Here is a 27,182-nt window from a genome sequence, read left to right as displayed (position 1 = left end):
AAGCAATGAAATCATTAAGGTAATATATCACCATTCCCACTAACAGAATCTCCTCATGTCATCTCCTTCACTATACATTCAAGCAGAAGACACGTATCTATTGTCTCTTACTTCTGGAAGTTGTAAATGTAGGGAAATTGTCATCATTAAACTGAATATAATGATCCTCTCCCCCCTCCTCCTTTCATTCCCTCACTGGGTACCTCAGCTCTGCCTGACACATACCTTGTAAATGTCAACACAAAAGTATGGCCTGAAGACCAATGGGCAGAAAGTTCTGATTACCAGCATCCATCATGTGATAACCAAGACCCACCCCTGCAATGAAAGGAAATGATAATTGCTTTGCCATGCAAGGTGAAAAGCCTGACCTCAAAGTGTCTCTGGTGGTATTAACATGTAATGAAGATGGGTGCAGACAAAGGCCACTGCTGAGCACCCCAGGGATGCCATCAGAAATCCTCACCTCTTGGGTGTGCTCTTGAGCATAGGCTGATTATCAGCCTACTCCGTACTCTCCAAGATGTTAACCCAGAGCCTGCTTGGCACAATCCTTGGGGGTAACCAGGGACTGCTCACAAGGTCACAGTGAGGAAAATTCCCAGCCAGGGCTTATGGAAGGTTCAGACCAGGAAGCCAACCCCTGTGGGAAAAGAGGAAGGAATATAGCGCCTGAACTCTGCCCAGAGAGTGCCTGATGGTTTTACTGCTAATCAGTAGTAGAATGGGTAGCTTTGATGTCATCAGCATTTGGCTTGAGAGGTCAAAATGAGAGCACTGGAGCAACCAGCGTGCTGAGCTAGCAAGGAGAAGGAAGAGGCTTCCTGACCTGGGGGATTGTGCACGAGGCCTCGGTCCATGGGTTGTCAGGGACTGTCATTGGGGCACAAGGACTGTTTGGCCTTGAGCATCAGTTATGTTATGTAAATTACGCTTAATGAAAGTGCGGCCTTGGTCCATAAAAACTTAACAATGCATTTATCTTCATTTGATCATTCCCCAGCAGCCACCACCTCCCTTTACAGACCATAATAACTGGGCTTTCACCACATATCCCTGTCCTCCACAGCCACCATCAGGAGGGCCCTGGAAGGGGGAGAGGAATTGGCTTACACTTAATAAGACAAATGTGCCATCATGGAGTTGGCATCAGGTGGCCAAGCACGCACACAGGACAGAGGAGCAGATGCAGTCGTGCCCATCCCTCCTCCCCAGGCCCTCTGTTAGCAACATTCAGATAGCTGGAAAACAGAAAATGTTTTGCATCCCTGAGAGCTGGATGTCACCTCTGATTCATCAGCAAGCATTTATTAAGTGCCTCCTGTGTACATGCTACATAGAAAAGACATATATCTTTATCTTTTCATGCATGTCACAATTTCTGACTCTTAAGACACTCCATCTTGAGATACCCATAGAAAATTTTAGGTGCTCTATAGCTGCTGTTCTCATTTCTATGCCAAACACCTTTGCAGAAGGAATTTCAAAAAACAAAGAAATTCAGTTTGAAATCCTCAGCTGAAAGTTTCAATATAGGTCCCCAGAATTGAAGAGGAAAGGAACTATGATTATATTACAGTGAGAAGAAGAAGTTTGAGTTTGGCTTGCCGTGAATACAACCTCCATAATTATTTCACATTTAAAAAAAAATAAAACTCCTGGCCACCACCTGTGAGGCCTTCCATTAACTGACCCTGCTCGCCTCCCCAGGTTGTTTTGCCCCTATCTTCCTTCAACACCCACTCAGGCCTCTTTTCAGTTCCTCCTCATAATCATCAAACTCCCTCCAGTCAAGAGGCTTTGCACTTGCTGTTCCCTGTGCCTGTGATGTTCTTCCCTCTCCTCTTTTCCTCTAGTTAACTCTGCACCCTTCAGCTCCCAGGTGAGCCATCACTTCATCAGGAAAATCCAGATCTCCATCAGTCAAACAAGGTCCCACCACAACACCATATCCTTTTTCTGAAACCTTAGCCCCTGTTGTTACCAGGAGAGGGTCTTGACTGCAAGTTGTCTAGGTTCTTGGAATTTTGGACAAAGAATTGGACAAAATGCACAACAAGATAAGGAAAGAATGAAGCAAACAAGCAGAAATTTATTGAAAATGAAAGTACACTCCACATAAATTTATTGAAAATGAAAGTACACTCCACAGGGTGGGAGCGGGATGAGCAGAGGCTCAAGGGTCCTGGTTACAGAATCTTTTGGGGTCCAAATTCCTCCTAGAGGTTTCTCATTGGCCACTTGGTGTTCACCCCACGCAAATGAAGTGGTGGCCTGCAATCAGTCTCACTGGTTGCAGAAAGCAACCAATCAGAGGCTAAAGTGAAGTTACAAAGTTACACTCCTACGCAAATGTCTGATTGGTTGCAAAAAGCCATCAATCAGAGGTACTTTCAATTTTCCATCTGCCACGGAGAAAAGTAGGGGTAGCGGCGGGGAGGGATTTGCAAAGGGAGTAGCCTCTGGTCCTTTTGTTATTTACTGTGGAAAGTTGGGGTTTTCCTTTTGATTTAGTTCTAGGAAGTCAGAGTGAATCGGCGTTAGGTTCCCTGCCTCCAGACCTTATTCTCCTGCCTCATTATCCCTGTTGTGATTTTACGTCTGAGTGATTTTATAATTAATGACCTTCACCTCTGCTAGATGGTGAGCTCCAGGAGGGCAGCAGCCACCTTTACTTTTCCTTACCATCAAATCTGTAGCACCAGCACACCGGAGGCAGCTACACATAAATATGTATGTATGTGTATCCATACATACTGACCACTTCCTCTCCATGACTATGGGAAAAAATAGCAAGAAGAGAAATCTGCTTATATTCACTGGACAGGAGAAGAACTGAGTGAACCTTAACAGTGACTGAACACTAGAAAGAGCTACTAAGAGAAGCCAGGTGGACTCCAGGTAAGAACATCTTCAAGAAAGGATCACTCCTCCCAAACGGGAGAGTAGGCAGATGGTCAGATGACTTCTCATGAACCTGCCGTTCCTGCATTTCCTGTCCTGGCTGCCCAACTGTGCAGCATGGTGGCCCTATTCCATCATACAGTCTGGAAGTACTCCTACACCAAGTACAGGCTCCACTAACGGCCTTTATCTCCACTTTTTGTTGTGCCTCTTGGCTTGCAGGAAGAACATGGATCCTTTTGTTTTCCAGGCAGCAAAATACAGAGCATAACTGCAGTGATGCACCAGCTTAGCAAATACTGGTTTCCTGAGAGTCAAGGACCAAATGGGTGGATTGCCCTGCCCCAAAGTGTAGCAGAGAAAAAGGAAAATCCCCAGTGAAAGGGTGTACTTACAGAATCCCACCCTCTCACCTAGATATCAAGGGCGTTTCAATGAATTAGCTCACCAGAACTTCCTGGAAAAGGAGATTATCCCAATTTGTTCATCTCACAAAGGAATTATGTGAATCCTGTTTGACCCCCATTTTTCCAATCTATGGTATGAATTTAGCTAGCTTTGAAAATGTTTTAGGGCTTACACAGAAATTTGTAAAATGTTAGCGTGAAAATTTTAATTGAGTTATTAGCAATATCTCTTCTTTGAATGACCTTTTAGTACTCCTTATAACATATCACCTCCTTTTACTACCTTCTGGCTGACAGTTTCTAATATATTCCTTCTTCCTAGATGATATCATCTGTCCTTGGGTGGAATTAACTAAAGCACTCTACATTCAGAAACTGACATTAATCCATAGCCCCAGATTTGTAACAGCTGCTGGTATAAACACTGTTTCCATACATTGGGTTTTAACAATGACTGGAAGAAACACATACTACTCATTGGACACTGATGACATGCAAACAAAGGAATCAGGCTGACAAACAGCAATGATTTTTTTAAACATTACAAAATTAGCTTAAATATTATACCTACTGCATAAATCCACAAGAATATTGCTAACATCATGGAAATTTTATTTTCCTCTTAAGGATCACATGTGTAGAAGAAGCTAATCATACCAGGAAATTATAAGCATGAATGGCAAACAAGTTGTGAGTTCAAATAACCTTCTGATACTCAGTAAAGGAAATATAGAAAATAAAGTCCCACGTTAGTCATAACCCAGGCATTTTGCATCATTTCAAGAAGTGGAAAAAGTAAATCCACAAGGTATGTGGATACAGAAAGGTACATTCAGAGCTGAGAATCACCAAGCAGGGGAAAGGTAAATAAAACGCCTCCCTGCAAAATTCCCAACCTCAATGGCTTTTCATAGGACCCCAAGGAACCCAACCCCCAAATCCTGGTGTGAAAACTACCAACAAAGGATGAGAGGCCACTTGCCCTCAGCCTCGTCCCAGTCTCTTCCCTTCCCCCAGACCGTATATTCTACTAGAAATACACATGTATACATCAGTGCAACAACAAGCAGTGACATCTATAGGGAACTGGCCGGCATTTTCCATCAGCACAAACCATGTTATTTAGAATCTGAGGTGGTAAATGACCATCGCTAATGCCAGACTGCTGATGCAGGTCCCAGGGCTCAAGGCAGTTGGTAATTAAAGAATGTCTACTCTAATTGTGTGGTAGGAACCTGGTGGTGGGAAGAGAGAGTTTCTAAGGGCACAGGTATGCAGGGCTAATGGAAGCAAAATTCTGCAGCAGCCAATTGAGTGTTCGGGAGGTCCGTTCCTTCTCCTGCTTCACCCCTGTGGTCCTTACACTCTGGGCCTCGCTGCCCCTCGTGAGAAAATGCCAGCCCACTCCTCACGCCACCACCACCCTGCATCACTCAAGTTATAAGACTGTCACCGCTACTGCATTAGGATATTGTGATGGTGGGCAGGGGATTGTGAGATCGGTTGAAGAGTAAGGCTATGTCTGTCAGAGTCACCTGGGGAACAGATGTGTCTCTGGATGAGAAGCAATGTCCAAGACAGCAGACCTAGGTAAGTGAAAGAAACGTCTCCTTTGGCCTCAATTTGGAAGGGGCCAAGCATCTAGGAGGGTGCTCCTGGAGCTGTGAATTAAGGAACGCACCCATTGCATAGAAGCAGGAACCACTAAGCAAGGGCCCAGATGACCTGAGACAGAGACGACTGTCGTCTCTGAGAGGTGGCTCTGAGAGGTGGCTGGTCAAGTCAGCAGGAGAACACCTGGGGCCCTGGAAGCCAGCCAGACTAAACTCCTGGTACCATCTTTGATACAGGATGGGGCAGGGAAGTGCTGGGTAGAGAAGGGTGGGGTCCCTGGCAAGGGCTTCACCCTTGGGCTTGTACCCATGGATCTAAGTGAGAACAGGCACTCCTGTTTTTGCACCCAAATATTGCATTTTCCAAGACCACTCTGGCCCACCATGCCCCCAATCCTGTGCTCATAAAAACCCAAGACCCTAGCAGGCACAGACACAATCAGCTAGACATCAAGGGGAGCAGAAGAGCGCACCAACAGACACCAGCAGACACCACCAGGCCTTTGAGGGGATGACGCAGAATTCAGTTGGGGGCAGTCAGTGACGGTCTGAGGAGAGTCCAGCTGTTGGGTGGCCCTACCCCAGGGGAAGACCATCTTCCCACTCCATCCCCCAACTTCTGGCTCCCCATTCACCTCACTGAGAGCTACTTCCACCACTCAATAAAACCTTGCACCCATCCTCCAATCCCACATGTAATCTGATTTTTCCAGTACCCTAGGGCAAGAACATGGGATGCAAAAAGCCCTCTGTCCTTGGGATAAGCCAGAGGGTCTAATTGAGCTGATTAACACAAGCCACCTGCAGACAGCAAAACTGAAAGAATACACTGTAACATACGCCACTGGGGTTTCAAGAGCTGTAAACATTCAACCCTAGACCCTGCTGTGGGGTCGAAGTCCAAAAACACTCTTCATGACCTGCCCGTCTGCATGCTTCCCCAAGGGGTTTCAGCAGCAGGGCATCAAAGAAGCGAGCCACATCCCTGTTGCACGCTCTGTGAGGGGGATAAGGGAAACCCTCTGATTGCATCTTGACATCCCTGTGTCATCCCCGAGAAAGGTTCCAGTCTGCTTCATTTGTGCTAAGGATAGAGTAGGAAAACAGCTTATCCCTGGGACCAATGTGATTAGCAATGATCATAGGAAAATTGGGGCAGGAGTCCCATCAGCCCCTCCCCTTCAAGAGAGTCTCACTGTCTGTGGAAGGTTCTGAGTTTTGCTTTTACTAAGGAAGGTGGCACATTTTTATACTAACTACCTCCAGGTGTTCAAAATGTACCCATCCTATTATCCTCTAAGCTAGTTTGCCTGTTAGACTAGGTTAATAGGTCTAATTATTATACCCTACAAGTAACATATTTCATTCACTCATGTATCTACTCAATTTACTGCCCATTTAGAATGAGTCCAGCACTGCATTAGATGTGGAGCTACAAACACAAATGCAGTGTGATCCATGCCACCCAGCAGCTCACACGCAATCTAAGAAACAATCTGGAGACAGAGCCTTAACTAAAAGGGTAACTGTATTGGTGGGAATTGAGAGACTATGTCAGCTCTGGTATTTCAGTTCGGGAAGACGCTTTGGAGGATGCTTAAATCACTGCTGGAAGGCAGACTGCCCACAGATGAGGCCAACTCATGGCACAGGATTCCAGGAAGATTTCAAGAAAGCAGTAACAAAGTCAGTTTATCTCATTAAGGAAAGGGGACGTAAGCCCAGCAGAGAATGAGTTCCACCAATCCTGGTCATGCATCATGAAAGGCTGAGACTGTGGTGAAGAATATGAACTGGAGATTCAGGCAGACAGGTTCGAGCTGCAACTCTACCACTCTGGGAAAATTACTTATCCTAGCCAAGTCTCTGGTTTCCTGAGCCATAATACAGACAACAATCCCTGCCCCTCCTATGAGTGGTGGACAGCAGGGGTTCTAAAATGTGGCTGGTGGGCCAGCAGCAGCTCTCTAGGAACTTGTTAGAAAAGCAAATTTTCACACTCTGCCCCAGACCTCCCGAATGAGAAATCCTGGGTGGGTGGGGGGGGGGCGGGGCACAGCTGATTATGATGCACTTTAAAGTCTGAGAAGCACTGAGGCACTCATGAAAAGGTCTGGTGTTAAAGTGCTTCGCAAAATGCCAAACACGAAGGAAGCACTCAATCGTAGTTATTGAATCTTGTTATGTCATGAGGCCCCTTGGGAAAGTCACGTAGAAAAGGACATGAAGGGAGGAGTTACTTTTGCTGAAGGTCAGAACCAAGGGAGAACTTCAAGTGCTCTAGTGTCCTGCACCAGAAGCCCCTGGGAGATTATCAAAATGCAGATCCCTGTGCTATATATCAGGCCCATGAATAGAAAGTTCTAGACTAGGACCTGGGACTCCATAAGCTCTTACGCAGAAGTCTACCAGGTACTCTGTGTGTTTGTCGGGGTTTTGTGTTTGTTATTGGGATATTTTTCTTTCGATTTTTTTCTTATGCCTGCATCTACCTTAAGATAGCTCCCGCGAGGGCCTCTCTCCTTCTCTTTCTGTCTCTCTCTTCTGAATTTCTACACTGGCTTCCACTACTGTCCCCATCTCCAGCCTTTTCTCCCTTCCAGCCTATTGTTCTAAATCACTCCCTGGAGTGATATTTCTAAAATATAAATCTAAGCATATCACTTCCTACTTAAAATAAGCAAATCAACTTTCACTGCCTCCCCATGAAGAATTCCAATTCCTTGGTCAGCTCCCCAGGACACTCTTCAGACTGACTGCAGCCTCAGCTGCACCTGCTTCTCTTCATGCCATGTGTCCTGCTACCAGGTCCAATCACTGCCCTCCAATCAGGTCTCATATCCTCCCACCAGGGTCCAATCAATGCTCCCCAATCAGGTCTCATATCCTCCCACCAGGGTCCAATTGCTAATCTCCAATCAGGCCTCATGTCCTACCACCAGGATCCAATCACTGCTCTCCAATCAGGCCGCATGTCTTGCCACCAGGGTCCAATCACTGCTCTCCAATCAGGCCTCATATCCTGCCACCAGGGTCCAATACTACTCTCCAATCAGGCCTCATGTCTTTCCAACAGGGTCCAATCACTGTTTTCCAATCAGGCCTCATGTCTTACCACCAGGGCCCAATCATATTATCCAATTAGACCTTTCTGTTTCTTCACAAAGAAATGGCTGGCTGGGTGTGGTGGCTCATGCCTGTAATCCCAGCACTTTGGAAGGCTGAGGCAGGTGGATCACCCGAGGTCAGGAGTTCGAGACCAGCCTGACCAACATAGTGAAACCTCGTCTCTACTAAATGCAAAAAATTAGCTGGGCATGGTGGTGCATGCCAGTAATCCCAGCTACTTGGAGGCTGAGGCAGCAGAATCGCTTGAACCCGGGAGGTAGAGGTTGCAGTGAGCCAAGATCATGCCATTGCACTCCAACCTGGGCAACAAGAGTGAATCTGCATCTCAAAAAAAAAGAAAAAAAAAAAACAGAAAAGGAAAGAAATGGCCAATGGCCTTGTCATCTTTCTCCATAAGGAAGAAGCCTCTCATCCTTCTCCAAACTCCTCAGTCACTGATTCTACCACTGATGTGTTTTCTGTCTTCTTCACTAAACCAGCAGCTCCCAGAGGGAACAGTCTCACTTCTGTATAGTCTATACCTTGAAAAGTCTCACCAAAATTAGCAGGAAGCAGTTCAGAGACGAGGTAGTAACTCCTGTCACTGCACTATGCTTAACTGCCTGGCTAGGGTAACCACCACTCTTCTATCTCTCTCTAGAATACACCAGCTGCTGGCCATGGTAAAGGGAATACTGGCAACTACCCTGTGCATGTTACCATTATCCAGAGGCTGGTGGATGGCTAAGTGATTGATATTGGCACGCAAGAGCTTCTAGGATGATGTGGCCCTGAGACTGAATAATTACTCATGGTTATATTCCCTGCCTATCTGCATGTGCACACACAGATGTGGCACTTGGATGGCCTTAGGCTCACTGAACTGAATTGATAGAAAAAGTGGAAGCCAAAATGTAACTTAAGTCATTGTGCTTCTTTCCATTCATTCCAGTGAGTGGAGCAGAGGACCTCATCTTCTGTGACTTATCCTCTGTCATTAGTATATACTATTATATATTTGGGAGATGTATATATTTTATAAACCTCAGCTCACTGGGTGGCTTTGATCTTCTGACAGCCCTGTTAAAAATGTTGCCAACAGTTTACAGCATAGTATTGTAGAAATATCACTACACTATGGAGCCATAATACCTAGGTCTCTTGAAACTTAATTCTGCCTTTTATTAGCACTGTGACTTTAGGCAAGTCCCTAAAATTCTTGGGCCTCAGTTTCTTCATTTGCAAAGTAGGGTCACTACTCCATGTTGGACCAAAATCACAGAGCTGCTATAAAGAATATCTGATATAACAAAGAGAAATGTGCTGATTAAGTGTAACTCAGTATTTCTGTAACAATTCTGCCCCATTTTAAAATTTTATCCCATGTAGTTACACAGGTGTCTAGATGCCTGGCCCTTTTGTTCTTTTCTGATAATGTGATGGCACTGTTGAAAATTCTTCCTTAGCTATTTTTCATTTTAGAGTCTTGGCCCATCACATCATATCCATTCTTCTGAAATCATCTTTCTAAAGTGTAAAATGCTATTGTCTTCTCTAACTCTTCTTGGCTATAAATGAGCGTGAAGCCCCTTCTTTCCCCCAACTTTTACTTAATTAACTTACATTTATTGATCAGAATTAAGTCTAAGGCCTATGTGCCCTTCATCGAAGCCTCTTTCAATCTACCACCTCTTGAGTTCAAAGAGGTTTGCTGGGGGTGAGGGTGGGATGTGGTAAGTATAGGGATGAAGAAGAAGGGCTCAGGTAAGGACAGGTGTGGGCCTCTGGAACACTTCTATAAATGCCACCACCTGGAAAACAGAGAAATAAGAGAAGGCTGTTTCGTCCTAAGAAGTGGCACATCATTTGGCCATTCTACCCTTCCCTGGAATCTTCCTCCACCCAACCCCACATCAGACCTGATACTATACAGCGACAGGAAAGCCATGGGTAGTCACAATTCTGCCACCTCTCCTTGCTGCTGTTCCCTGCTGATGACATTAGCTGGAAGACTGCCAGAGCTTAGAGAGAAAAACTAACCAAAATGATCATAAAGCCATTTGGAAATATATGAGTATGATCAACACACTAAATAATAATTATGCACATTTGTATTCCCTGCCAATCTTCATATACAGAGTATAAATGTAACCTGCTCCAAATGAATCACCTAGTTTTAAACACCTGAGAGTTATAGCCCTGTGATTCTGACAAAGTAACCCACATATCTCATACCTCAGGTTTATCACAAAGACATTGCCATGAATCGAAACCCCAAAGAACAAAGCCAGTTGGAATTTTAAAACATTGACTTCATACTTTTCATTATGGCTTATATTCTTCTCAAATATTTCATCAAGCTTTTTTCCTCTCTCCAGTTTAAATCTCAATCACTAAAAGGAATGATTTGAAGGCAATAATGTAGAAACAAAAGAGGAGATTAAATACAAATTAAGCTTTCATTTGTACTGTTTTTCCAGACTGAATTAAAGTGATTGAGCTAACTTTGGTATAAAGTAAATTTTACAGCTGTTAGAAATGATAGAATGTAAATTGGATTACACTATTTAAATATTTTACAAATAATTGAAATGGCATTCTTAGAAGTTATGTTCCAATATTCCTGTTCAAACACAGTAGATCATGTTGACCGGCTCTGGGTATTTATCTTTTCTTCTCCTTGATATTTCTTCCATTACCAAAATGAAACTCAAGGATATGCACCAAAAATAGGTCAGGGGCACCAGTTAAGGTGATGTGCATGCAAAAGCATGATGATATTATTTAACCTATTCAAATTAATTCATTCCAACAGATATTTATTGATTGCAGGGCATTGAGCAAGGTACTGGATTCATGAGGAAGTAACCAGCCTTGCCCTGAATACACTTATTGTCTCTAAGAAGGAGAGAAGACAAGCCACATAAAATTATGCTACATAAAGCAGAATAATACAAATGCATGACAGGCGTGTATTGCAGGAGAGGTGATGATTTAACAGGGTGGATTGGGTAAAGCTTTATGAAAAAGATGGCATTTAAGCTTGGACTTGAAGGAAGAATAGAATTTTTAAAGGTAAACAGGCAAACACTGTAAGAAGCATGTATAAGAAGCAAAGGAGAAATAAATAGCTTCAATTCATGGGAATGAGAAAACATGTAACATGTTTGGAGAACAGAGAATAGAATAAATCAGCCGGGCACAGTGGCTCACGCCTGTAATCCCACCACTTTGGGAGGTTCAGGCAGGCAAGTCACAAGGTCAGGAGTTCGAGACCACCCTGGCCAACATAGTGAAACCCCATCTCTACTAAAAATACAAAAAAATTAACCAGGCATGGTGGCGCACGACTGTAGTCTCAGCTACACGGGAGGCTGAGGCAGGAGAATCGCTTGAACCCAGGAGGTGGAGGCTGCAGTGAGCCAAGATCATACCACTGCACTCCAGCCTGGGCTACAGAGCGAGACTCCATCGTCTCAAACATTTAAAAAAAAATAAAAAAAGAGAGAGAGAGAATAGAACAAATCAGAAGGCCCTAGAATGTCTAGAAACATAATGAGATGTTCTCTCAGTCTTTCAACCAACATTTATTGAGGAACCATGTACCCATAAGATCTGTGGGGAAATATAAAGAAAATAAAGCAACATCACTTCTCTCAAGGAATTTATATATTAGAAGTTAAGACATGTACAAAAATATAAAGTAGAAATTTAAAAGTACCGTACAGTGGTAGAGATGGGGTGCTTTGTCAAGTTAGTGGAGGTGAAGGTCACTACTAAGCAATGAAGGGGAGGAATGCCTCGATGGATGCAAATGTGAAGATGAATACATTCAATTCACTCATTCATTAATTTGCTCACTAAAAATATACATTTGCCTTCAGTTTCCTCAGATCTTGGATATTGAGCAAATGGAGAAACAAAGATGAATAAGACACAATCTCTGCCCTTAAGGAACCTGGTTTGATGAAAACAAAGGGTAAAGGTGAGTAGGGGAAGATAAAATTAGTAAGATAAGCTGATATCAAACAGACCCAGGGAGCCTAGGATTTTAGAACACAATCAGTCTGATATTGGGGAGCTTTTGGAGCCACTGAAGATGTCTGGGCAGAAGCTTTTAGAAGACTGGTCTGTGTCTTGGTTTGAATGCTCCTGAAAGTGGAGCCTGAGAGGACATGGGGGCAGGAAGCTTATTTGGGAGATGACCCGAGAGAGCGGGAAAGAGAGGGGAGGAGGAAAATCCAACATCAGGGTGCATTATCAAGGTTGCTGCTCTTGGCAATGGGCATGACTCCTTCTCCAGTAGGCCCAAGAAGCATACGGAGGCCTCCCAGAACTGCCTGCATGAAGCGTAAGAGGCTGGGCAGCAATCCATCAACTTCAGTCCCCCATCAGTTGCAGGTTACCCCTGATGGAGGCACTGGCTCAATTGCACTTGCAGGCTACACTGAACTTACGCACAGGTTCATTTGGCTCCTGGGAAGGTCCTGGGGCAGAAAGAAGAAAGACTCTTGCAGTAACCTATGAGACACCATCAGCAGGAATCTGAGCCAGTGTGAAACTGTGCATGGGAGCAGTCACTGAAACCAGAGGTGAGCCAAGGAGATGTGATGGGGGCCCCTAAAGTGTCTGCTAGAGTCAGGCAGCAGCCTGAATGCACGGCAGGGAAGAAGGGGAACAGCTAGGGGAAATGGTCATTGGCTAGCCTGGGAAAGAGAAAGATAAGAAAGAGCTGAAGGAGTGGTGGGACTGGGGAGATGGGAATGGATGCTGAAAATATCCTCATGGATTAAGCAACTGATAAACTATTTGGAGCTGAGATACATCACAGATAACTGAGATTCCAAACCTTATGACAACAGAGAACAAAGGGGTGTCAGGCACCAAAGAGAAGTGAACACGAGAAGAGCAGAGAAGAGAAGATGATGCCCCAGAGAAAGAAAGTGGGACAGAGCTGGGGAGACAGTGAACTGGAAATCATCAGCATGGAAACAGGGGTAAATATCACAATTTTGCTACAAGCACTCTATAAGAAGGGGGGAAATTGCTAAAGATGAGACACAAAGAAACAGTGAATGTGGAGAGTAGACAAAGGATGAGACAGAAAGGAGAGATCACAAGGTCCAGGCAGACAGAACAGAGAATTTCAGAAGTAGAAGCTGGTCAACAGCGGGAGGTGCTGCAGAGAGGATGTAATGATAAGACCTAGAAGCGCCCACCAGATGCGGTGACTGAGAAGTCATGGGAGAGCTCCAAAGGACATATTCCAGTAGAGATGGACTTGTTCCAGAATCCGGACAACAAAGGTCTAAGGAATAAGGGAGAGAGTCAGTCTGTTGCAATGGGGGTTCCTCATCTGAATCACAGAATGTGATTCCTGTGACTCACTTCTTAATTCTTCCAAATGTCATACGTAACACATATGTTTCTAAATGCAGAGAAATCAATTCATTATACACAATCAATGCCTTTTTCTACAAAGAGCCATCTGGTCTCTGCAGCAACTACTCCACTTTGCTTCTGTAGTGCCAAAGCAGTCATAGGCAATACCAAAATGAATGGGCCCAGCTGTGTTCCAATAAAACTTTATTTGTGGACACTGAAATCTGAATTTTATCCATTTTCATATGTCAAGAATTATTATTTTTTTCAACCTTCAAAAAATATATAAACCATTGTTAGCCCACAAGCCCTACAAAAACAGATGGCGGCCACATGTGGCTTTCAGGTGACAGTTTGTCCTATCCTTAGGACATCAGAGCTTAGTTATCACCCAGAGCTCCAGGGTGATGAAGCAGCAAGAGGGGAGAGGACAATAGTGTAAGGGACAGTTAGGATCAAGAATGTGTTTAAGAGTAGAGAAAGCACATGGAGTATGACAGATTCACAGGAAATTTTCTTTGGAGAGGGAGAGTTGAAGACACATGAAAAAGAGGAGAGTGGTGGATCAAAGTTCTAGATGACAGAGTGGACAGGACAGAAAAGCGAGCCTGGATCAAGAAGAGGCAGATGGCTTCCCCTGAGATGGAAGGGGAGACGGGGAAGACAGGCAGGAACCAGATTACGGAGAACCTAAAAGCCAACCCGAAGAGTTCACACTTCATTAAGTGAGCAATGAGGAGCTGCAGAAAGTGTTTAGGCTGAAAAGCACAGCCCAGGAATCAGTAATGCACTTGGTTTTCCCACCACAGACTGAATAAATAAGCAAACACTCTGTGTATGCATATTTACATAATGCAGGTATGACCGGAATAGAAGAAGCTGAAAATACGTGATAACAGGCTCTCTTGCTCAAAAACCTGCTCCACAAATGCATTCTGGGATGGAAAGACAAGACGAGCTAATATACTCAAAGACGGCTAGTTCGATATATCCATATAGAAATGTGCCTTCACCCTCAAGATGGAATATCGCATATGGCAGCAATATGGGCCTATATCAGGCTGGGGTTGGTCATGGGGTAGAGCTTGGTAACCAGAACTAGGCTCCAGTCTCAACTTCATTATTAACCATCTGTATGATGCCAAGACAGGTAAATTAGCTTCTCTAGGCCTCTGTTCCTCAGGGTCAAATGGGGATTAAAATGTTCCCTGTGCCTCAAAGACTTGTTATAGGATCAAAGAGCTAGTGGATGTGAAAATGTTTTAGGAGTGTAACAGGTGACATAGATGGAATGCTGTCACAGAAAACAAGTTCTCTAGACCCCCAACCCTTCATATCTGAATCCTTCTCCCACTGGGCAGCAGTCAATGATTTCAAGGGCACTCACCTTGACCAGAAGACATCCTGCTTGCCTTACCTGTGACCTCCATTATTTGCCTTTGCCCTTTTTCTTAAAACCTGTACATCTTTTGGAGGACAGGATGTCCTTTCTATAAGGTGTGTGCCAGGGGTGGGGTCAAGCCATTCACACAGGACAGAGCTGCATGTGTTAAGGACCCTGGTGGAGAAATCCTGGGTGAGATGGCACTTCAGCCAGGCCTTGAAGGTGAGCCAGGATGGAGAGAGAGAGGAAGGCGGGGCTTTCTGAGCAGTGGGACAGCACAAACTGCATGTGATCCCTTCAGTTACACCAAGCATCTGGACACACTGGGAGAAATTGCCAAACAAGTGGGAGAGGCTCAGGAATGCCCAGCCAACATCAGAGTCTAAGAAAGTGAAAAAACAAGAGTATCTTTTCCTTACACCATTCAAATTCTGATTCTGTTTTTGTAGCTGAAATATAAAAGATATAATGCTTTAATACTAATAACAATCAGAGTTAATAAGAGTCTGCATTGGTGAAGCAGTGCAAATAACCCCAAAGCCTTATGTTCATATAATGACAATGTTTACTAAGCATTCTCCTATCTCTTGACTACTTGGACTATAGTATAGTCATGTAATACAGACAGAGAAAATATAATTACCCCCAATTCATAAAAAGTAAAAGGAAACAGGAGCTCAGAGAGGTTAAGTGACCAACCTGAGGTTACACAGCTAGGAAGTGTTAATGGAGGATTGGTGTGGGAACCTGGACTGTCTGCCTCAGAGCCCAGCATTGTCTTCATTCCCATCCACTCTATCTCCTGGTTGAATAGGCCATGAACTTAATCTTTAGGTTGTCCTCATCCTCCTACCAAGATGACAGCCAACACCTCACAATGACAAAAGGAAAATAACAAGACAGAGCAAATCATAGACCAGAGGTAAGCAAACTAAAGCTCATGGGCCCAATCTAGCCCACCATCTACTTTTGTACAGCCTGCAAGCTAAGAATAGTTTTTATATTTTTAAATGGTAAAAAAAAAAATCAAAAGAGGAATATTTTGTGACCTGGGGAATTATATGAAATTCAAATTTGGTGTCCATAACACAGACATGCCCATTCATTTACAATAGACTGTGGCTGCATTTACACTACAGCAGACTTGAATAGTTGCAACAGAGACTATATGGACCCAAAGCCAAAAATAGCTACTATTTGGCCCTTTACAGAGAAAGTTTGCTGACTGCTTCTGAAGATCATAGGTCTGCAAATCACAGCAAGGACCAAACAAAGCACCTAGAAAGGGTAATCACAGGAGAAAATAGAACCCTAAATCCTGAGCCCCCAGATTTCACATATCTTGCTTGTAAAAATGGGGTTTTTAGGGATAAATTCTTGGTGTCAGTACCTTCACACTGGGTGCTTTTGTGTTCCTTTGACAGTTTCACAACCAAAACAGCTTCCTCCAGTCACTTTAATTTCTCTCTAGCCCCTCACCCTTCCCTACTGTGCCTACATGGGTTGAACCTCATTGCTTCTAGAAATGAAGACGCTCTGGTGTTAGCTGTAAAATCTGTATCTCGGCTGGGCGCAGTGGCTCATGCCTGTAATCCCAGGACTTTGGGAGGCCGAGGCAGGCGGATCACGAGGTCAAGAGATCGAGACCACCCTGGCTAACATGGTGAAACCCCATCTCTATTAAAAATACAAAAATTAGTTGGGCGTGGTGGTGGGTGCCTGTAATCCCAGCTACTCAGGAGGCTGAGGCAGGAGAATCACTTGAACCTAGGAGGCGGAGGTTGCAGTGAGCTGAGATTGCACCACTGCACTCCAGCCTGGTGACAGAGTGAGACTCCGTCTCAAAAATAAATCTGTATCTCACTTCCTCAGACAAGATGATATTTATTGACAGGGTGCAGGACAGAGAAAGAAAGGAGAGAGACTGCCTGTCCAGAAGGCAGTAACCTTGGTGGAGATGCAATGTCACCAGCCCCAAACCATCATTCTCACAGATGTACAGCACATTATTTAAAGGGAAACAAATATCAGCCACTGAATGTCATGGCAAGGACACATCTCCTGCCTCTTAACTAAACTTATCAGAGCTGCAGTTTAATACAGTTCCTTTTTCATCCTCCCCTCAAATTCATCTTCCCAGGCAGCTCTTGACACCACCAGCAAACAGTCAAGACGAAGATTTAGTAACGTTAGCTTCAAACAGATCTAGATTTATTGACATGTGGGCTGGCTTTCTCAGGAGCTGCAGTACACAGGATTAATTTTAACTGTTCCTTAATATTCAGCACTGCTTTGCAAATACCCAAATGTCTGGCCGTTCCTGGGTGAGGTCAATTTTCACCAGAAACAAGATCCTCAGCAGTGGCTTGCACTTTCTCTAATCAGGTTGGCCAGGTTAATTGACGTACTCTGTTTCTTAATAAGAAGGCAAAACCTGAGCAAACTTCCTGCCAGAACCCCTTCGCTTCTCATGTCCTCTCAGCTGCTCATGCCTCTCTCTGAAATCAGCAAAGAAGCAGCAAAACCAACAAGCAATCTTCATTGCTACCAAAGCTTTACATCTTGTTGTTTGCAAGCTCCCCACATGCCTACAGGTACTTCGATGTCTGAAGCCAGGGAAAGGCAGCAGCCAGCCAGTCCCCTTACAGGCTGAGTGTGTATTCCAGAGTCGTAGGCCACAAAGCTGAGTGTTGCCCATCTCCCACAAACACCTTTGATGATCCCACTTGCTGTGCCACAATTCTGTGCTGTGTGGAGCAGAGGTGGCTCACGGAGCCATGGATGGCCACTGGCTGCACAAAAGCAAAATCTCCCTCTCTAGCCTTTCCATCCTCATCCTTCACTGCCCATATGACTGGTCACAGGGTCCAGGGTTACCCAATAAGGGGAGTAGCCTGGGCTGCCAGCACGATGAGGAGGGGAAAAAATTGAATAGAAGAGAAGAAATAAAATCTCTGTCAATCCTTTTCTAACGCCAGACTAAAGAACAAATTTGCAGAGCTCTGTTAAAAGATTAACTGCTAAATGAAAAAGAGCTACTAGATGTAAATTTAAAAGTCCAAAAACACCCAAGAGGCATAACTATAATTATTGCTGAGGGAAGCTCTTTAGGACTAAAAATACATTTCCATTAACAATCAAAATTAGTTTTCATTGCTTTTTTCTTCAGCTTTCAGTGAATAACCTTTGATGGTAGTACATGATAATGATTCATTAGAAAAAGTGAATTTGTATTTCAGAAGTATATAGCAAAAAAAATTAGCCAAGAAATTATTCCTCCATATAAGTCAAATGGCAGGAGAAGGGAACATTTTTAGAATGAGTAATGACTTCCTATAAAAGCTAACCCAGATGGCAGGTACCCACTTGAATATCATTGGACAACGGAGCTGACAAACAAATTTTTTCTAAACCTCCAGTGATTCAGAAAAACTGGTATGGTAAGATAACATCTTTTTCTTTAAATTCTGGCTAAAAATATACAAGGAAAACACATCATATCACCTCAGGAATTCCATAGATTTTAATCACCATAGAAGTGTGTCTAAAATAATATATGTAAAGAACCAGTGAGTCATGATTAGTTTTTTCATATTTTTTATTGAGATATATTTGCCTAATGAAATGCACAGATCTTAAGTATACAATGTGATCAGTTTTGACAAGTGCATATACCCACAGAACCACCTCCATTCAGATCTAGAACATTTCTAACTTGCCACTGTCCCACAAAGTTATCTTGTGGCTCTCTCCAGAACAAACTATTATTCTGCTTTCTGTCACCCCAGATTAGTTCTAGAGCATCATGTAAATGGAATCATACAGTAAAATACTCTTGTGTATGACTTATTTCACCCAGCATGTTTTTGAGATTCAATTTTGATTAATTCATTTACAACTTAGCTATGCAAAATTTTTCAGAGGCCAAATGATTTGGGAGGAAAACTGACAAGCAACAGCACTTTCAAGTAGAGGGTAAAAGAAAGAGGCAGAAAAACCCAGATTTTTCTAGACACATTTTAAGCAAGGAAGAAAAAATTGAAGACTTTTTTATGTCATAAATCATCCTGAAAGGCCCTGGAAATCCTGTGATGATCTCTAATTCACTTACGTACCACAAGGAGGTGTGATATAATGGCAAGCTGTACATAATTCATAATTCTAAACCTAATTATGATGAGTGGCCTAGAAATTTGATTAAAAATCATTAATTCTGCTAAAGAGCCTCAAAACAAAAATGAATATATAGAAAGGATAAAACTGTTTTGCTAGATGGATTATTCTTTGAAAATCTGAAGCAAGATGATAAAAGTAAATTATTTCAAAGAATCACTGCCAAATTGTAAACTGTAAAAAGCAAATGCTGAGTTACTAACACTAGAGCACAAAGTGTAGCTTCCATTAAATGATGGAGATAAAATACAGTCTTGCACCCAATGAACAAACAATAAGGAAATTACAAGAGAAGGCCTTGTTTTTTTCCTAAGGATATGGTCAAATAGTATATTATAAACCATATTAATGCTACATGGGTTGAATGAAAGGGTAAAACTCCTTGGAACTAAGAATCTGGGGAGCCTGAGGTTCCCCTAGGCCTCTGTGTCTTGGGAAGGGTTAGGACTCACACTCAGGGGAACAGGAGGTTACAAGGGCTGAACCTGCATCATGTCCCGTAGGTTCATAGAGCACATCCTGCTTCCTTCAGTCTTTTCGTATCTATTATATCATCTCATCTTTGCAACAACTTTGTTAGGTGGTATTATTAGAAGTTCCCTAACATTTACTGTAGAGTTTTAGAGTATTCAAAATAACACTGCAAATATTATCTCATCCGCTTCTCAAGATAACCTTAAAAAGTAGACGGAGACCTTGCCCCGTTAAAAGTTAACTCTTCTGCCAAGGTAGTAAGGTTATGCAGTAGCAGGCCTGAGGCTGTAAGTTGTCTATTGACTTCTAGTTCACTGTTCACATCACTACTATCTCATGCTGCAGAGAAGTAACATTAAACCCACATGATAGATGAGAAGACTGAGGCAAAGCTTCAAATCCTTAGAAGCTAGCTAATGGCAGGCCCAAAATTTAAAAACATTAAAAAATAATATATGGGAAAAATCAATTTTCGGGACTATTCTTCAGCTCTCAATGAAGCATTTTCTTGTCTAGAGGATACCCAAGTACATTCTAAGTGTCCTTGCTCTGCTGAATTAAAACTAAAGTCAAGTTTCCCATCTGAAAGTAGCTGAGCCTTCCCTCTCTACCTAGCTCACCACCTACTCATTGGAGTTGTAATAACCAGCATTTCATAATTTCCAGTGTCCAGCATTCTAAGCATTTACCAATGTTGTTCATTTTACCAAGGTTGTCTTCTCACAACAACTTTATGAGGTCGTATAAATATCATCCCCATTTTACAGGTGAGGAAACTGAAGCACAGAGAGGTAAATACCTTGACCCAGGCCACACAGCCGGTAGGCAGTGCAGCTAGGACCTGAGCCCAGGTAGTGTGGCTCCAAAGTCTGCACCATTTACCACCAAGCTGTAAGAAAAGTGCTCATCCACAGAACACCAGATCATCCCCAAATTCTCTACTCCAAAGGGCATGAGGGTGCCAGTGAATGCTCCACCATCTAAAATATAGATACAGTATATATTTTTTATTTCAGAGAGTGGGCTTATATGTGCAGACAGATTAAATAAATCATGATTACAACAGTAAACATGTAAATTCCGATCAATAACTACTTGCCTTCCCCTCCCCCCAATGCTAACAGCTGCAATAAAGTTCTAACTGTAAAGCGATGCACAACCAGCCATAAAAGTATGTAAAATAAATGAGGATAACATAATGAGGGAATCCAACATTCATCTCATAAATATAACATAACGACCACAACTAAAATGTCAGAGAATCTAATAAATCAATATGGTAGGACAGAGCTATCTTTATGTTCAGAATACATAAAAGATATATTTACATGCAGGGCTTTTTTTTTTTTATAAGCCAGGACCAAACAAAAAGAATTATAAGAAAATTAACCCTTTGTTTACATAGATGCCCTGGTTTGATGATGAATTTTCAACACTCCATTGGGTTCTCCCACATTGTTTCATGGTAAGAAACGGACTGTCCTCTAAGGCTGTAGAAACCATGCTAATATGCAAATGCCACTGGAAGTGAAGCGAACAGGAAAACATCCTGAGGGTACTTCGAAAGGATCAACTACAGCCCTGATTTAGAATACTTCTGATCATGGTGATTTCTGGAACTTCCAACTCATTTTATTAGCGCCAACAAACCCTAGGAGGTTTAGTTATTTCCCTGTTAATGCACTAGTGATTGATGTGGATAAATCCCATAAATACTAATGAGGGTGACACAAGTAAATCTCCCCTGAATTAATGAGAAGAGAGTCCCCTGGACTGACCAACATATCGCCTAATAACTTGAAATGATGGATTTACAAATTCTTCCAGGTTCTCCATGCATGCAAGCTGCAGAAATAAACATCCTTTCTCAGTCACCTCCTCTCATGGCCTCTTCTGGATTGAGGGGACCTGATGGGAAGGGACTGTGCCCTAATGGGAAAACAGGTACTTCTTTCAGTATCTTTTTCTTAATAAAATGGACATACCCCAAATGCAATGCTCCATCTTGAGTCTGAACTAAATTTAGGAAGTAAATAAAAGTATCTCCTGATAAAGTAGCCTGAACCCAAGTCCAAAAATACCAACTTCTCAGATAGGAAAAATCATTTCATGCTCAAATATTAAACTAAGTGTGTGTGTGTGTGTGTGTGTGTGTGTGTGTGTGTGTGTGTGTGTGTTAACCCAAGGTTTTGATTATCTATTGCTATATAACAAATGTAGTGGATTTAAACAACCACTATTTTACCTGCCCATAATTCTGTAGGTTAATAGGGGCTCAGTTCTTCTACTGGTCTCACTTGAAGCCCCTCATGTATTTGTTGTCAGATAGTGGCATGAATTGGAACGTCCAAGATGGCTTCACTTACATCTCAACAATCTTGGTGGGGATAGCTGGAGGCTGCGAGTTCTTTCTCTCCACATTGGCTAGGTAGAGCTTCTTTACCTGGCAGGTGGATTCTAAGAGCAAGCATTCCAAGAAGACCAGCTCCAATGTGAAAGCATTTACTAAGATTGTGCTTGCATCCCACATGCTAATGTCCCATTGGCCAAGTCCAGAGTCACCATAAAAGGGAACTACATATAAAAGGGAACTACTAGGAAGTGTGGTTCATTGGGGGCCACCATAGTAAGAATCCACCATAACTAGCACCTTCCCTCTAGAGGGATAAAGACTGTTGCCATTATAATAGAAAGCCCCAAGAAACTATCTTTTTTTTTTTCTTATTCTAGTCTTTCACTTTAATATTCAATGACCTAGTGTTCTTACATTTAGGTAAGTAGGGAAAGAGAAAAAGAGAAGCATTTCACAATTTATAAACAAATAAAAAAATAAAACTTCCTTTTTTAATTTGAAAAAATCTAGACATAGCCAGTGATAACACAAGGAATACTGCAGCCAGTCCCACTCTGCCTCTTGACTCTTGTAACAGAAGAACTCCATACAGCACTTGTTCTCCCATTATTCACACTTAACAGACCATCTGGGTCTTTCAAAGGACCAACTTTATACCTTTTTTCACTCAAGTGAGTAAAAAGGACCCCTATAAATGGCTAAATCACACTCCAACAATTTTCCCCTGAGGATACCCAGCTAGTATGACCCTGCTTCACTGTAATAACCCCATGGGCTTGGTTAATATTTGCTGATTCCAATCCACCTGTTGGTATTCATCAGCAATAAATAATTTGTATGACATGTCAATTTTATCAAAACACATCCCATTTGATGCTTGGAACAGCTCTCTGAGGCAGGTGAGACAAAGATTTATTACCGTCATTGGACCAAAATGAAAATGAAGCTTGTACACATTAGTATATAGTTCTAGTTTCTAGGGTACCTGACAGTTAACAAAATGCTATCTTATAACATTATCTGAGTAAAAATCTCTTAGAACCATCCTGAGAGGTCAATGATAATATCTTTATTAGCAGATGAGATGGAAAAATTAAATACTTGCCCCAAACCCCATGGTCAATAAGTAGCAGGTGCAAGTCAGGATGCTAGGTCTACTCAATCCAAGTTCTTCCCCAGTATATAACAGGCAGGGTAAGTAATCTGTGGCCATGGAACTGAGGGCAGAATTGAAATTAGGACCTGTATCTTCTGACGGACACCCTGTAACCATCACTTTGACCCACATGTCTCAAAGCCTATGAGAAGCGTTCCAAGGTTAGTAATAAAATGTATCACACAAGCAACAGTGGGCTTCAAGGCATGAGTTAGAAACATCATAATGTGCCAGGTGCAGTGGCTCATGCCTGTAATCCCGGCACTTTGGGAGGCCGAGGCAGACAGATCACTTGAGGCCAGGAGTTCAAGACCAGTCTGGCCAACATGGTGAAACCCCGTCTCTACCAAAAATACAAAAATTAGCCAGGCATGCTGGTGCAAACCTTTAATCCAAGATACTCAGGAGGCTGAGGCAGGAGAATCACTTGAACCTGGGAGGCAGAGGTTGCAGTGGGCAGAGATCACGCCACTGCATTCCGGCCTGGGTAAAAGAGCAAGACACTTGTCTCAAAAAAAACCAAAAAAAAAAACAGAAACATCATAATGATCTAGCTTTCCAAGAACACAGGAATCGAGCATAGTCCTCAGGCTCTAGAGATTACTGTTCAGTTGAAGCCAACAGCCAGCGAAGAGCAAGGTGACCTCTTGCACAAGGTGACCTCTTGGGCTCCTCTCATAAATTTTGTGAAATACTCTTAGCCAGTTTAGACACTATTTTTAACACTTCTAATAGCATACAAATAGACAAATAAATCAATGGAACAGAATAGAGAGTCTGGTTTTCTATATAATTAGAAATTTTATATGTAACAAAAACAGTATTTCAAAATACTTAGCAAAATAACCTAAAAGCAAATGGTGTTGGGTCAAATGTATCCATTTGGGGAAAAATATATTAATTTTAACATCAACACTAACGTAAAACCATTCACCAAGGGAAAAAAATTCAATGGATCAAGGCCTAAAAGGTAAAATTAGAATAATCAAAGTTTTAGAAGAAATACAGGAGAATATGTTTACAGCCAAAAGGTCAGGAAGGCCTTAAATTAGACATAAATAGCACAACAGAGAAGACTTGTTTATTTGACAGCATCAAAATTTAAAATCTATATATAATAAAGGGTACCATAAGCTGAATGGCAACAAATTAGAAGAAAATAATTGCAATATATGAGGCATCAAGGCCAGATGTGTGTGTGTGTGTGTGTGTGTGTGTGTGCCCTGAATATATAAAGATGTCCTAGAAACGAATAACTAAAAGTCATGCAAGCCAACAGAAACGTGAACCAATAATATACATGGGCAATTCACAACAAAAAAGACAATACATATGTGAAATTATTTTTCAAATTCGGCAGGAAAATGAAAATCGTAAACGGCAGTGAGATATACCATGTCATACCCAAGAGACTGCAAACATTTTGAAAGCATGCTAATACCAAATGTGGGCAGGGCAGCTGGTCAAATAATACTTTCCATAAATCACCGGGAGGAGTGAGTACTGATAAAAATCACCATAGAGGCCAAACTTACAGCATCCAGTACCATTTAAAATGTGCAAACGCTATGATTAAGCAATTCCACCTCTTAGAACATACTCAAGAGAAACACCTGTACATATGCACAAAAGGCCCATAAAAAGGCTATTCATTACTTATGTGACACCAAAAAATGACCAACACCCAAAATGCCCATTAGAAAGCTAAGGATCAAATAAATTTTGGCATAGCACACTATGGAATATTGCACACAAGTCAAAAAGTGCAAGTATATTTACATGTATTGACATGAAAAGATAGCTAAGACATATCTTAGGGTGTAAACAGCAAGCTGCTGAATGTATACAGCACCTTACTTTCTTTAGCATGCATATATAAATGTGCCTGTGGCAGAGAGGAATATAAATTCACAGAAGAAGTGGAAATCAATGTAGCAAATTCCTAATGTGGTTATCTCTTCTGGGGAAGAGATTAGGGGTAGAGGAGCAGCCAAAAAGAACTGAGCCTCAGCAGTTAGTATGGAGAATACCTGTGTAGTTAAAATTTAATTTTCAATGCACAAAAAGACATGGCAGGGCAACCTTCCCTTCAAGCGTTCTCCAAATAAGAGTTCATAGTATTTTCAGAAATTTATAGAACAAACAACAAACAAACCAGATGAATGGAAAGGTAGCCATTATAAAGGAGGGGGATGGGAAGCAAAAACAATGTAGAGCAAGGACTGTGGCATCAGCTGGCTAAGCTCTAATCCCAGCCTCTCCCACTCTCAATGGCATGTGACTTGGTCAAGGGAATGCTGCTGTTACTCAGCACATATTAAGTGCAATGTGAAGTATTAGCTAAATAAATGCAGCACAGAGTCCCACCTAGATTGGGTGGAGAGCCTTATGCATTGTTAGGCTGTACTGTGATAATTAGTGGAGAGGGGGAAGAAGAGAAGATGGGGAAGGGAAGGGTGTGACAAGTACCAGAAGGAGCAGGCATGAGCACGTACGGATATATTTCAGCTTGTCCTTCCAAGGGCTCCTGCAAGCTATCAGCATCTTTTCACCTGCCCTAGCATGAGCCGCACACTGCCACTTACTGGGGTGATACAGGGTCCCCATGTGGTACCTGCTTCTATTGAGTAGACGGAGGGGCCAGGGCACTGCTGGTGGGCAGGTATGGGGGGGCCTCAGAATCTGTGCCCCACCTAGGCAGCCAGAAAGGTCACATAAAGCCAGCATCACAGCAGACAACCAGGCCCGGCCACCTGCACTCGGGACCCTTCTTCCATAGACTTTGAGCCATCTGGGCTGGAAGCCCTGAGAAAAATAAATCCTTTTTCTCTTTCTAATTAAAAATGTGAACAGGAATAATAATCTCCATGAAACCCAGCTACTTGGGAAGCTGAGGCAGGAGAATGGCATGAACCAAGGAGGCGGAGCTTGCAGTGAGCCAAGATCACGCCACTGCACTCCAGCCTGGGTGACAGAGCAAGACTCCGTCTCTAAAAAAAAAAAAAAATTGTTGTAACTTCCGTCTTGCTAGCAGACTGTATTGTCTTCTTGGCTTGCATGGTTTGATGAAGCAAGCTGACATACTAGAGAGGCCTCCATAGCAAGGAACTGAGGGTAGCCTCCAGCCAACAGCCAGCTAAGAACTGAGGCCCTCGGTACAACAACCCTTGAGGAACTGAACCCTACCAACAGCCATGGGAACTTGGAAGGGGGTTCATCCCCAGTAGAACCTTCAAATGAAACCTCAGCCAGGTTGATGACCTTAACTGCAGCCTTATCCAAAGACTCTGACACAGAAGACCCAACTAAATTGTGCCTACAATTTTGATCACGGAAATTGTGAGGTAATAAATGTGTTTTGTGTTAAAAAAAAAAAAAAAAAAAACTACACAACTTGCTTAAAATCAGCAATCCCTGTAGGGCCAGCAAAACAGAACCGTGTGTGCCCTCCTGCAGCATTAGTGAAAGACAGCAAGTGTATGAATGAAGATCGTCTGAAAGACCTGTGCATCTTACGTGTATTGCTTCATGTGGTCATTTTACCCCAGGCTAGTGTTCAGGTCATTTGGTGCTTTACTTCTGTATAAACAAGAAAAATACGATTTGCCCTGCATCTATAGTTTGCAACACTGCTTTATCTTTATGGCCTCCTTTAATTCTCAATATGATCTCTATCCCCATTTCACAGATGAAGAGATAGAGGCTCCCAAACCAATAGATTACTTTCACCATTATATTACATGTGAAAGGCAAAGCTATTTATTGTCCCTCTGGCAAGCCTCCTGCTCCTTTTGCTAGAAATGCTGAATCAATCCTTTGTTTGAGCAAACAGCAAATTCAGCTTCTCACTCTTCTGGGGATATCTTTTTGCATCTCTTTATATGGGGCATTCCAAGAGCCTTAGGGGGAGAGGTTTTCCCTCAAAGAGGACCTTCTCTCACCCACACCAGAGTGGTGAGAGGATGATTTTTCTCTCTCTTTTTGTGACACCTGATGCTGACTGAACTGCCTGCATCAACTTGAAGTGAGGTTCAGAAACATGCCAAAGCCTCTGGCCCCCAACCCACCAAGTTTCTTGGCATATTCTGAGGAAAAGAACAAATGTTTATCCTCTACCTACCCATGTGCCCAACAATCTGCTGGGACTTTTCCCTGTTATTTAATCCTCAGCACAAATCTGTGAGGGATGTGCAATGATCGATCCCCATTTACTGGATAAAGAAACAGA

General features: G+C 42.7%; 1 protein-coding gene and 1 long non-coding RNA gene across 4 annotated transcripts in view; one reads left to right on the top strand and one right to left on the bottom strand.

Annotated features, from left to right (window-relative positions):
- LRMDA (leucine rich melanocyte differentiation associated) overlaps window positions 1-27,182 on the bottom strand; it is a 767,717-nt gene that overhangs the window by 668,569 nt on the left and 71,966 nt on the right. The gene's annotated exons all lie outside the window — the stretch shown is intronic.
- LOC131383081 (uncharacterized) overlaps window positions 4,862-27,182 on the top strand; it is a 37,504-nt gene continuing 15,183 nt past the window's right edge. Inside the window, exons 1-5 of one of the 3 annotated variants that reach the window (XR_009212827.1) lie at window positions 4,862-4,901; window positions 11,917-12,017; window positions 12,428-12,624; window positions 12,895-13,029; window positions 16,010-16,076. This is a non-coding gene — a long non-coding RNA (uncharacterized LOC131383081). Of the gene's footprint in view, window positions 4,902-7,145; window positions 7,337-11,916; window positions 12,018-12,427; window positions 12,625-12,894; window positions 13,030-16,009; window positions 16,077-27,182 lie in introns of those variants that run through there. The other 2 variants (XR_009212826.1, XR_009212828.1) reach the window with 2 other exon arrangements.

Source organism: Hylobates moloch, unplaced genomic scaffold, assembly GCF_009828535.3.
Source record: "Hylobates moloch isolate HMO894 unplaced genomic scaffold, HMol_V3 SCAFFOLD_3, whole genome shotgun sequence".
Classification (NCBI taxonomy): Eukaryota; Metazoa; Chordata; class Mammalia; order Primates; family Hylobatidae; genus Hylobates; species Hylobates moloch.
Note: the sequence above shows the minus strand (reverse complement) of the source record. Positions and strands in the feature narration are given on the sequence as shown.